Source organism: Schistocerca americana, chromosome 11, assembly GCF_021461395.2.
Source record: "Schistocerca americana isolate TAMUIC-IGC-003095 chromosome 11, iqSchAmer2.1, whole genome shotgun sequence".
NCBI lineage: Eukaryota > Metazoa > Arthropoda > Insecta > Orthoptera > Acrididae > Schistocerca > Schistocerca americana.
The window spans coordinates 63,527,774-63,540,226 of NC_060129.1; the positions used below are offsets into that span (position 1 = coordinate 63,527,774).

General features: G+C 40.4%; 1 long non-coding RNA gene across 2 annotated transcripts in view; it reads right to left on the reverse strand.

Annotated features, from left to right (window-relative positions):
* Positions 1 to 450: 450 nt before the first annotated feature.
* LOC124553932 overlaps positions 451 to 12,453 on the reverse strand; it is a 44,347-nt gene continuing 32,344 nt past the window's right edge. Inside the window, exon 4 of one of the 2 annotated variants that reach the window (XR_006968172.1) lies at positions 451 to 805. This is a non-coding gene — a long non-coding RNA (uncharacterized LOC124553932). Of the gene's footprint in view, positions 806 to 6,671; positions 6,769 to 12,453 lie in introns of those variants that run through there. The other variant, XR_006968173.1, reaches the window with a different exon arrangement.

Here is a 12,453-nt window from a genome sequence, read left to right on the forward strand (position 1 = left end):
TGCAAGTGAGATTATAACATACTCATTTCAGGATAGAGGTGAAATCTGGTATGTATACAAGAAAAAATAGCTGTGTTCTCAAATTCCAACATAACAACCACCTCAGAAATAGCCACATATTCTGAAGAAACAGCCATATGTTTGTGACAATGAAGGTATAAATTTCACGGCTGTGCCATTAGGTTGATGATGGTGATGACCCAAGATAGTGGTAGCACACACTACAGGGATTGTAAGCATAAAAGGCAGAAAAGAAAACAGTCCAAAAATTCATGTGAACAATTTCTTGTTGTTTATTTTATTTCTCCAAGTGTTATCAAAATTTAGACAATCAATAAATGGCAAAAGTTTAGAATAGTTATAAGGTTACCTTTTTGGCAGATACTTTACGTGTATAAAACAGTTTGTAATTCTAGTAAATCAGAATCTGTTAAAAATAAATTTCTCTCAAGGAGCCTCTCATTAAAAAAATAAATAAATAAAAATTTTTTTAAAATTGGGCCATTTTATATTCAGGGGTGTCTTACACTCAAGTAAATACAGTATGAAGCTGGCAGCGTGCCAGTATGAGTAACACCTTTGCAGCTAATCAAACACTACACTTTGAGATAATAATGTTTTATTAGTCAGCACAGTAATAAGACAAGCAACTGATAACACACGTAATATCATAATCCCGCTTGCTACTTTAAGTAACACACATCCATTATCTGCACACACACACTGATGCTCGCGCCATGGCAGGTAGCGAGGTACTGACTGCTGGAGCACACCATCTTTCCACCGTCGGTCGTTCGCGACATCGCTGACAGACAGGTGAAGAGTGGTGTAAGCGCTGAGGTAGCTACACGTTTTTATTTGTCGTTAATCACTTCCTTAACCTCCTGATGGATCTGTTATTGTGAAAAACGGCAAGTTCCACCACAGTTTGGAGTTGACAAACTGTAGATGAATGAGTTCAAAGGTCAGAGGAGGGAAATGGTGTATGGCCTTGAGTAGGACTGTCCCTAGTAGAGCACTGTGCTGCTCAAAACCACCTTCAGGTTGATGAAAGCTTACAATTTTTTCAAAACTGCTCTAAAATGCTATTCTTGATGGTGTGTCGTCACTGGATTATATGCATCATAAAAATCTTAAAATATGCATGAAAAATGCTTAAAAATGCACAAAAAGTGCAGAAATCTGCAAGATCAAATAACGAAAAAACATAGGAGTTACTGCGTGCATTACATCTCAAAGTCGAACCTGTGCATATCAATTACGAAGTGCAGTTGGTAACAAACAGACATGATGTGAGTTGAGTCACGGCAAAACAATCGATACGTACAGGACCAACTTCGAGATATACTGCACGCAGGGGTGGTACACTCAAAAACCCAGTAATATTTTATTTAACAAACAACATACAATCATGAATTTTTTTAACATCATTAACTTTTAATTAATACTATTGGACCAAAGCATCATTTACAATTTATTTTACATTTTCTACTATTGTACATACATACAAACAAGTACTGTTCCAAAAGTTTGGTGGTAAGATTGTGTCTTCGATCACTCAAAACATTTTTATAAGTGGAAAAGGACCGTTCTACGTCAACTGAGGTGACTGGGCAGTATTTGAATTTGGGTGCTATGTTGGCACTTACCGTTTCTGGTAAAAGTTCACCCGTCCCATTAATAAAACTATCAATATGGTACAAGGGTTCAAAGCCTGGGTTATTGTATAAAATGTTTTCAAACTTTTCTATAAGTTTTCTCGGGAATACCTCCGGCAATGAGCAGTTCACTAGAATAATTTCAAACATTAACTGAATAGATTAATTCAATTCCAAACCTTGAGTTTCAAGCTTTTTCATACTTGCAGGCATATGGGAAAAGTAGTGCTAATCACAGCAATGTCTTTTTTAATACCGGAATCATTAAAAGCTTCCTTGGATTGGCAAACTTCCAAAGCCTTTGCACTATTAAAGTCATTTACTACCCCTCTAATGGCCTTGAAATATTCATTGTAAAATGACACAGCTTCAACCTACGTACCCCAATGAGTTACGGCTGGAATAATTTAATGATTATAAAGAATCCGCCTCAATTGCAAATAGAAACCGGATGTTGACCTAGGTATCGGTGCGGATAACCGTGCCTTCTTCGGAACACACTAAAACTACAAACTGTATTAATGCTGGGCGATGCCTATTTAGGCAGTTTGTAGTTTTAGTGTGTTCCGAAGAAGGCGTGGTTATCTGCACCGAAACCTAGGCGAACATCCGGTTTCTATTTGCAATCGAGGCGGACTCTTTATAATCTTTGCACATTTGGTAGTTTTTCTTTGGAGGTCTTGATGCGAGCAGGAGCCTTTAGAAACACCTTCTCTGTGGGTCAAATCAGTTTACTTACATTCAGCAAGGCGATGTGCTCAGTGAACAAAGCAAATCACACGAATCAAATTACGATAAAATACTCTGAGGGTTTTTCCTGCTTTGATCATATAGGGAGCAGCATCTCAAATAAACACAAACACACTTGCATCTGCAGAAGATTCTGGATATATTTTTCTAATACCCTCAATCACAAATCTAGTGATCGTAGAATGATTTACTTTTTCAAGTTCTTTGCATAACACTAAATAGGAAGAAGAAGCCTCTTCTTTTAAAACACCAACAATTAAATTTGCAAAGTACAGGTCACAACTGTCTGCAGTTTCATCAACTGAAATCCAGATCATGTTGCCCTCGAGTTCATTGTGTATTTCTTCCAGAACATTTACGCACATTGTCGGTATGTAATTTTTACACAATGTCGATTCATCTGGTATATTTTGATTTAAGCAATATTTCTGCAGGAAGCCTTAGAGGATAGAGTTTATAAGATTGTGAGGAGGAATATTGCTTGCAATGAATGCTCTGCACAGATCCATGTTAAACAGACTTTTTTGGTTACCTCTGGACAAGTCCCTGCTACTGCAACTTGTTGTTGTCAGAAATTTTTGTCATCACCTTTTCTTCTGCATTCCTGTGATAGGAAGATTTGTCTCGGCATGCTGATCTACTTGAAACTTTTTTTTTGCACAAAACATTTTTTTCACAGACTTGACAACATAAAATAATTCCGTCATATGTAAATGTTCCGGGACGGTCAGCTATCCACGAAACGACCATTCTTTTTTCGGGTGGTATGGCACACGACACGTTATACACTGCACATCATTAACACGTTCAACTGTGTACAAGTAAGCAGAAAGCTAAACTGAAACAGCGGATGTGTGACTAAAAGCTCGCGTAATTTAATTTATTTGTTGCGAACGCATACGGCGGGACAGTGGGGGGGATTAACCGGGGGGCACAGGCGCAGGAGCACTGACTCTTCCTGTTCCTATTCTGTAATGATTTCGCCATGCAGTGGGCTTTCGGTTAGCTATTACACGCAGTTTTAGGTGCGGTGAATGTGTGAGACATAAAAACTGGATAGAGCTAGAGACTACCTGTCTCAATTTTTAAAATATTGTAAATAGAGTAAAATATGTATCGTCACCAGTTTTTATTAAAATATGCAATAACTGATGAAAAGGAGCGAAATATGCAAATGCGTATGCAGCATGCAAATGCGTATAATATGGTCCCTAGTCTTCACCAAACATCCCTCGGTTGGGATCGCGCCACAGCTTCAGCATACGGTCTATAGAGACTCGTGCATAATGCTCGAGGATGACATCGTTTTGAAATTTTGTCAACATTTAACTCGTAACAAGTATTAAGTTTGATGTCTGTACTTCCTACAAAAAGTACATAAAAATTCTCTAAGTTGACTACGATCTAGACCTCCGTAGTGCTGTTAATTGTCATTAGTGCCAGGGTTACATTTTTTCTTCATTTAGACAACATTTTCGCATTAAAATACATTTGCTACTTGAGTACCAGCAAGAACAATGATTTGCATAGTGGGACTGCCAACAGGGTTGGAGCCTGCAAAACCAGCACAGGTCCCATTCGTGTATTGCTGGTGGGAGCTGTCAACTGACAACTAATTTATGTACAATAACATAATGTTGTGAAAAAGTTCGCATATTACAAATATGCACCAACGAGAGGCTAAAATGACAATATAACACTCTTCTCTCCCTGCACGAAGATCGCAAATTGTGTGGGCATACGGGATGTGACTACACAATGTATAGAAGTGTGGATCAGTCCCGGGGGAACATTCAGATCGCTGAAGCAGTTAAGGTGAACGCTCGTAACGAGTGGAAAATTTGAGTTCGAGTCTCGGTCCAGCACAAACTTTCGTGTGTAACAAAATGCTGACATCGATGCAGATATGAAATAAGTAGATTTATTTCATAATGTTCATCCACAGCTTTTAGGCATGCGTGTCTGAAGAGCATTATATTGTGACGATGCACACACTGTATAAACACAGACATTTTATGATATTGCAGGGCCTGTGTTGTTAAAAGTATGATGCAATGTTCCTTTGGACATACATGCATGCCCAAAAGAACAAGCACTGTGCTGACCACAGCCCAACATGGAATACACAAAACATATTTGCAGTTGCAAATATGGACAACCATCAGCTGTATAATGGAATGAAAACAACTAAAATTTGTGCCATACTGGAACTCGAACCTAGGTTTCCTGCTTTACACAAGTGGTCACCTTAACTGTTTTGGCTATCTGTGCACAACTCTTGGCCAGGCCCAAACTTCTATATGTACCCCACGTACTGGAATTTCTCTGTCTCTCTGTCTCTCTTTTTTGGCAAAATTCGCATCTATTTTTGTTGAGATTCATATTTCTTTTAATGATCAGATGCACATACCTCAAAGGTTGTCACCTGAGTGAAAATACACAAAGCCTTATTTCTTTGAAACTGACTGCTACAGAAAGGTGCTGATTGGGAACTTTGTGACAGTAATGTTTGCTTTTGCAAAAACTTCCAAAACCTTTTTCTTCCAAACTAGCCTTTGTTTTCTTCATTTGCCTATATTTAAGAATTTAAAAATGATTGTTCTGTTGAAAAGCCACAGCTTTTTCCTGACAGTGAGCTCAATGCGTCTCTAATTTAAGGCGTTTCTGGACATTATCTCTCTTTTCTACACAATTCGATGATAACAAAATCTACAAACTATTAATTTCTATCTTTTGTGGGCATTCGTACGTGTGCGACCCATGCTTTACAATGCTACAGACAGAACAGACAAGGCAGTTAGCATAGAAGCAGAACTGAACATATCATAATGCTATGTTAACATTAGGAGAAGAATTTTGGCACATAGTGCAGACACTACAGGCTACAGTGGCAGATGACAACAAGCATAAACAAACTAGAATTTTAACTGCCAGAGGGAAGAAGAGTGGTGTGCAGAAACAAACCCCACCTCCCTTTCACATGGCAACAGCCAACAGTATTGTCAAAGGGATCACCCATCTCTTCTAACGTTGTAAGGTTCGTAATCGAAATCCGTAACGGATCAGGAATAGTAGCTTCACTTATTTCAAAATCAGAAAACGATAAGCAACACGTGACACAAAATATTTGGGGGAAAGCTACAGCTCAACTGCTCGCTGATGTTAGCGGACTATTGTTAACGACTCAGTGCAGGCCTGATATCTAGCAGTATTCGATACAACCACTGCTCAAAACATACTCCACCTAATTTGACACTTTAGAAATGTCCACATTAAACCATATTTTGGGCTTTTTTAACAAACAAATGTACACATTTCTTTGTTATAAAATACTTGGTCCCACAGCTGAGTACTACATTGTTTTACACAGCATGTATCTTAAATAAATAGACCATTGAACTGCCCACAACTGGCCTGGCATCAGATCATTTAGTGCACTGATATGTCGTTGCATTTGTACACTTTCATTTTGCAGAAAGGTTCTTATACACATTACCTTTACAAATTGGCCTTCACCAGAAGATGCACAATACCATTAACCAAAAACTGGTTACATTTTCAATATTTTTATGCAGGAATCAAGCTATTTCAAATTATCTCTGATAAAATAGTTCATCTGGATACAATTTAGTACAAAATAGCATCTAAAACGTAATTTTGCATTTTGAAGCAGAAACGTAAATTTTTCCAATCCCTGTGCAAGTGCAAGAGTGCAGGTTGTGACGCACAGATGACGACATATGGAGGTGTTTCTTGTCATGACTCCTGTACGGATAGCCAAAGTGGTTATGGCGACCTAACACATAAACCGGGAGATCCGGGTTTGAGTCCCAGAGATCCGGGTTTGAGTCCCAGTCCAGCACGAATTTTCTGCCATCTGATTTTTCCTGAAACTGCTGCTATTGCTGGTTGTGTTCTTTTTCCAGTAACTGAGCAACGACAGTCTTTTCATCTGTTTACACATCTACAGTACTTCACTTGCCTGTCCCTGAACCACATGCACATCATCAAGTCCTCCAGCATTTAACAATAATTTTCTAGTTATGTGAAATCACTGTACACAACTGTATCATTTGCAAAGAGTCCCTTAGAAATATCTACCTAATCTGTGTGTGTATACACAGTACAATTGTGGCTTATTATAATGTGTATTCTCCAGTTTGACTTTCAACTATAGTATATAAGAAATTTTATGTATATGCGTTTTCTACTACTGGTAAATGAAATACAATTAACAGTTATCTCATTACTTCAGGGTGTAACTGACAGTCAGTATTTCATGAATACTTACACCTTCCTCTTCTTTGAGGAATATCTGGACCGGTGAGAGTGTGGCTGCTTCATCCACTTGGTCATTTATCTGCAAGTGGAAAACAAATTAGTCAATGATCTTCATAAAAAAACAACACAACGAACTTTTATACGAATTTTAAACTAAAAATAACCAAATACAGCCCACTGAACTTGGAAACTGAAGACAGAAATGGAGATACGTGCAAACAATTTCCAATATTTCCAAAACCATCTCAACTATGAAGAACACAGAAAAGTGGTCTCGAAGAGCTCGACAACCAGCCCTAACTCTGAAACGTGCATCACTGAGGAATTACAGTCATTTAGAATCTCAAAAACCACAAGGTCTCAGAGGGACCAAATAGAGCTGAACTTTGAGGAAAAAATGTCACAGACGCTCACCACAACTTTTTTGAAGAAATATGAATACATGAAAAACCCCTGATGAACGGAAGACGGCCCTCGTCCACCCACTCCATAAGAAAGTGTCCCAAGCAGATCACAACTATGGAGGAATCTCCCCCTAGACATAACATACAAGATACTCTCCATAGTCTTACTAAACAGAGCAAAATCCCAGTTAAACAATTAACTTGAAGTATATGAAATTGGCTTCAGGAAAGGAAGAGCCTGCCCAAAACAAACACTAAACCTCAAAAACTTCATGACATACCAAAAATGAAGAGCAAAATGATATGTTATGACCGTCATTGAGTTTTTAAAATCGTGCAACTCAATACACCAGGAATCCCTTATATATACTAAAAGAATTAACCCTAGATAACAAAAAATATAAAACCAATCACAGAGACCCTTATCACCACATATTCCAAAGCCAAATTCATGGGAGAACATTAACCCTTTTCAAATAAAAACTGGTATAAGCTAAGGAGATGGAATCCCCCACTGCTAGTTAAGTGCTCCCAAGAAAAAATTGTTGGAGACTTGAACACAGAGATAGTGGAATCTGCCTCAGAGCACAAAACAAAAGGCATCAAAGCCAACTATCTAGCCTTTGCAGGTGATATAACCCTACTAGCTGAGACCTGGGAAACAGCCAAAGAACAGACCCTTGAACAGAAAAAACAGGTCTCAAAACCCTCAAAAAGACCAATGTAACAACAAACATAAAAAACCCACCACAACATTTTAAAGTGGGACAACAAAAGTAGAGATAATCAAAGAACTCAAATACCTTGGAGAATCCATCGGCTGGAATGGGCTCGAGAAAAAGGCAATGGAAATTAGAAGTAAAGTTGATCTGGTCTTCTATTTTGCAAAAAACACATACAACAAAAGGTCCCTCTCACAGCACGCAAAAATAAGCATTGTAACAGTGTAGTAGTCAAACCAGAAACCCTGTATCCAGCTGAAAAACTATCACTAACCATGGCCTAGTTGAAAGACTGGAGATAGAAGAAACAAAGATATTAGAAACATTTCTTGACCCCCAGATTTCACAACAATTAATCCGCACCAAAAATGAAACCCTTTACCAAACTACCATAAAACTCTCAGACACAATTAGGACAAAAAGAATTCATTCTTATGGATACATCTTCATTCTGAACCAAAATAGATCAACTGAATAAATTATGACTACTTCTGCAGGAAAAAAATGGATTACTGAAATGGAAAAGGACTTCAGACAACTCCAAATCAAAAGAGCTATGTTCAAAAATAAAACGGAGAAAAAGAGAGAGGAGGAAAAGAACACAATGGGAGGGAGGGAGGAGGGAGGGAGGGAGGGAGGGAGGGAGGGAGAGGTTGGGGGGGGGGGTAGGTTCCAAAATCAAATCCAAACGAACATCCACATCTCTGATGAAGATAGGAAAGCAAGGTCAAGAGAATGAAACAATACTGAGCTGCTAACAGAAAGGCACAAAACATTAAAAAGTGATTAATTTAACATATCGCAAAGTCGGGTAAAACAAAAATAAAAAGAAGACTCTGCTGTTATTATAATGTGTGGTTTCTAAATTTCCTCAATATTAAGTGTGTTGTTGTTGATGATGTAGCCTTCAGTCCAAAGGTTGGTTTGATGCAAATCTCCATGCTAGTGCATGCTGAGCAAGCCTCTTCATCTATGCATGATACTGCAACCTACTTCCATTACAACCTGCTAGCAGTAGCCAAACCTTGGCCATTATCTCCAATTATTAACCCCCCCCCCCCCCCCCCCCCAGTTACTTTCCCATTACCAAACTGGTGACTGCTCAGTATGAGTATTATTAACCATGCCATTCTTTTAGTGAAACTCAGCCACAAAACTCTTTTTTCGCAAATCTGATTAGTTATTCTATCTATCCACCTGATCTACAGCATCATTCCAGAGCACCACATTTCAAACGTTTCTATTCTCTTCTTGTCTGAATTGTTTATCAACCATGTTTTATTTCAGTACTGGCCTACACACCAGACAAATACCCTCAGAAAAGACTTCCAAACACTTATACTTTTAGTTTGATGTTAACAAATTTCTCTTTTCTCAAAACACTTTTCTTGCTACTAACAGTCTGCATTTTATATTCTCCTTCACTGACCATGATCAGCTTTTTGTTGCCCAGATAGAAAAACACATTTCATTTCCTAATCTAACTCCTTCAACATCACGATTCATCTACCTTCCACTGACCTTGTTTTACCTTCGATGGTGTTCATCTTACAGCCTCTGTTGAAGACATTACACATCCCACACCACAGTGCTCTTCCAACTAATTTGTCGACTCTGAAGAGATTACAGTGTCTTCGGCAAACCTCAGTTTTTATTTCTTCTTCCTGAACTTTAATTTCATTTAGGAATTTTTCCTTGGTTACCTTTACTGCATGCTCTACGTACATATTGAAACACATCGAGGATAGGCTACAACCCCGCCTAACTCCATTACCAACCACTATCTCCCCATCACGTCATTCAAGTCTTTGTGACTGCCGTCTGATTTCTGTAATAGTTGCAGATACCTGTTTGGTCACTATAATTTATCCCTGTTATATACAGAATTTCTAAGAGTTTATTCCAGTCAACATTGTCAAAAGCATTCTCCGAATCTGCAAATGCTATAAATTCAGGTTTCTCTTTCTTTAACCAATCTTCTAATACACTCCTGGAAAAGGAAAAAAGAACACATTGACACCGGTGTGTCAGACCCACCATACTTGCTCCGAACACTGCGAGAGGGCTGTACAAACAATGATCACACGCACGGCACAGCGGACACACCAGGAACCGCGGTGTTGGCCGTCGAATGGCGCTAGCTGCGCAGCATTTGTGCACCGCCGCCGTCAGTGTCAGCCAGTTTGCCGTGGCATACGGAGCTCCATCGCAGTCCTTAACACTGGTAGCATGCCGCGACAGCGTGGACGTGAACCGTATGTGCAGTTGACAGACTTTGAGCGAGGGCGTATAGTGGGCATGCGGGAGGCCGTGTGGACGTACCGCCGAATTGCTCAACACGTGGGGCGTGAGGTCTCTACAGTACATCGATGTTGTCGCCAGTGGTCGGCGGAAGGTGCACGTGCCCGTCGACCTGGGACCGGACCGCAGCGACGCACGGATGCACGCCAAGACCGTAGGATTCTACGCAGTGCCGTAGGGGACCGCACCGCCACTTCCCAGCAAATTAGGGACACTGTTGCTCCTGGGGTATCGGCGAGGACCATTCGCAACCGTCTCCATGAAGCTGGGCTACGGTCCCGCACACCGTTAGGCCGTCTTCCGCTCACGCCCCAACATCGTGCAGCCCGCCTCCAGTGGTGTCGCGACAGGCGTGAATGGAGGGACGAATGGAGACGTGTCGTCTTCAGCGATGAGAGTCGCTTCTGCCTTGGTGCCAATGATGGTCGTATGCGTGTTTGGCGCCATGCAGGTGAGCGCCACAATCAGGACTGCATACGACCGAGGCACACAGGGCCAACACCCGGCATCATGGTGTGGGGAGCGATCTCCTACACTGGCCGTACACCACTAGTGATCATCGAGGGGACACTGAATAGTGCACGGTACATCCAAACCGTCATCGAACCCATCGTTCTACCATTCCTAGACCGGCAAGGGAACTTGCTGTTCTAACAGGACAATGCACGTCCGCATGTATCCCGTGCCACCCAACGTGCTCTAGAAGGTGTAAGTCAACTACCCTGGCCAGCAAGATCTCCGGATCTGTCCCCCATTGAGCATGTTTGGGACTGGATGAAGCGTCGTCTCACGCGGTCTGCACGTCCAGCACGAACGCTGGTCCAACTGAGGCGCCAGGTGGAAATGGCATTGCAAGCTGTTCCACTGGACTACATCCAGCATCTCTACGATCGTCTCCATGGGAGAATAGCAGCCTGCATTGCTGCGAAAGGTGGATATACACTGTACTAGTGTCGACATTGTGCATGCTCTGTTGCCTGTGTCTATGTGCCTGTGGTTCTGTCAGTGTGATCATGTGATGTATCTGACCCCAGAAATGTGTCAATAAAGTTTCCCCTTCCTGGGACAATGAATTCACGGTGTTCTTCTTTCAATTTCCAGGAGTGTATAAATCACAGAGTAATTTTATCCTCACATACCGCTACATTTCTCCTCAACCTGCACTTACCTTCCCTGGGATCGGTTTCTACCAATTTTTCCATTCTTCTGTAAATTATTTGTGACAATATCATGAATTATTAACCAGAACAAATTTTCACTCTGTAGCGGAGTGTATGCCATTAGGAAACTTCCTGAGTAAGGCTGTGGCTAAACAATGTCCCTGCAACACCCTTTCTTCCAGAAGTGTTAGTCCCACAGGTTTTGAATGAGAAGTTTGGAAGGTAGGAGATATACTGGCAGAGGTAAAGCTCTGAGAATGGCAACGATCTCTGGTTTGAGCCCTGGTGCAGCGCACAGTTTTGATCTGCCAGGAAGTTTGATGAGTTATTAAACTGATAGTTTGTCTGTCTCATATATCTTGCACAGCACATGCAATAATTATATAATGGTTGGCGCTCTCAGACACATCAGTAATACTGGGCAAATGTTGTCTCAGGGTATATACGCTGACAAGGAAGGGGGCGGGGGGATTTTTTCCCAAATTTCCCAGTTAAAAATAAACTTTCCCTGTGTTAAGTGACAGTATTCTTTCCTTTGGCACTGCCGAACTGACAAATCCTTTGAATTGTAAAGGTATTATATACAAGCGTAGAACTTCCCGGTACTTCAGCAAAAAATAACTTGTTTTGGAAAAATATTTGATGTGCAGCATCATGTACAGCACATATTTTCAAATTACAAAAGTATAAATACGAATTCCACCAATTAAAGCACGGTATCTTTCGAAGCACCGAAAACGAGATTGCGATGAGCCATTGCAACCAATCATAGCTCAAGTTACAGTACTCCCCAACCAATGACACCAGATATTCAGAGCACAGGACTTGTGTTGTAGTCGGCCAATAGCAACATCACTGTTAAGTAGAGTGAATATGCAAATAGGAAAAGTTAATGGTTTAAATTAACATACATTCAGTGTAGCTACATGAAAAGATAAGCTATCACCTACAATATACCAGTCATCGAAAGCTTTTTGCCTTTTTTTTTTTTTAGGATACGATGGATCCTTTGACAAGCACTCCAACTTTTCCATAGAAAAGCCAGTTACATGGAAAATTGCTCAAGATTTCACCTCGAACTGCTTTTGAAGGATAATTTTACTTTTTGCCACCGTTATTGCATAATTTGTAATCTATGACAGAAATAAAACAGATATGAAAAACTAAGCTTGTCCGT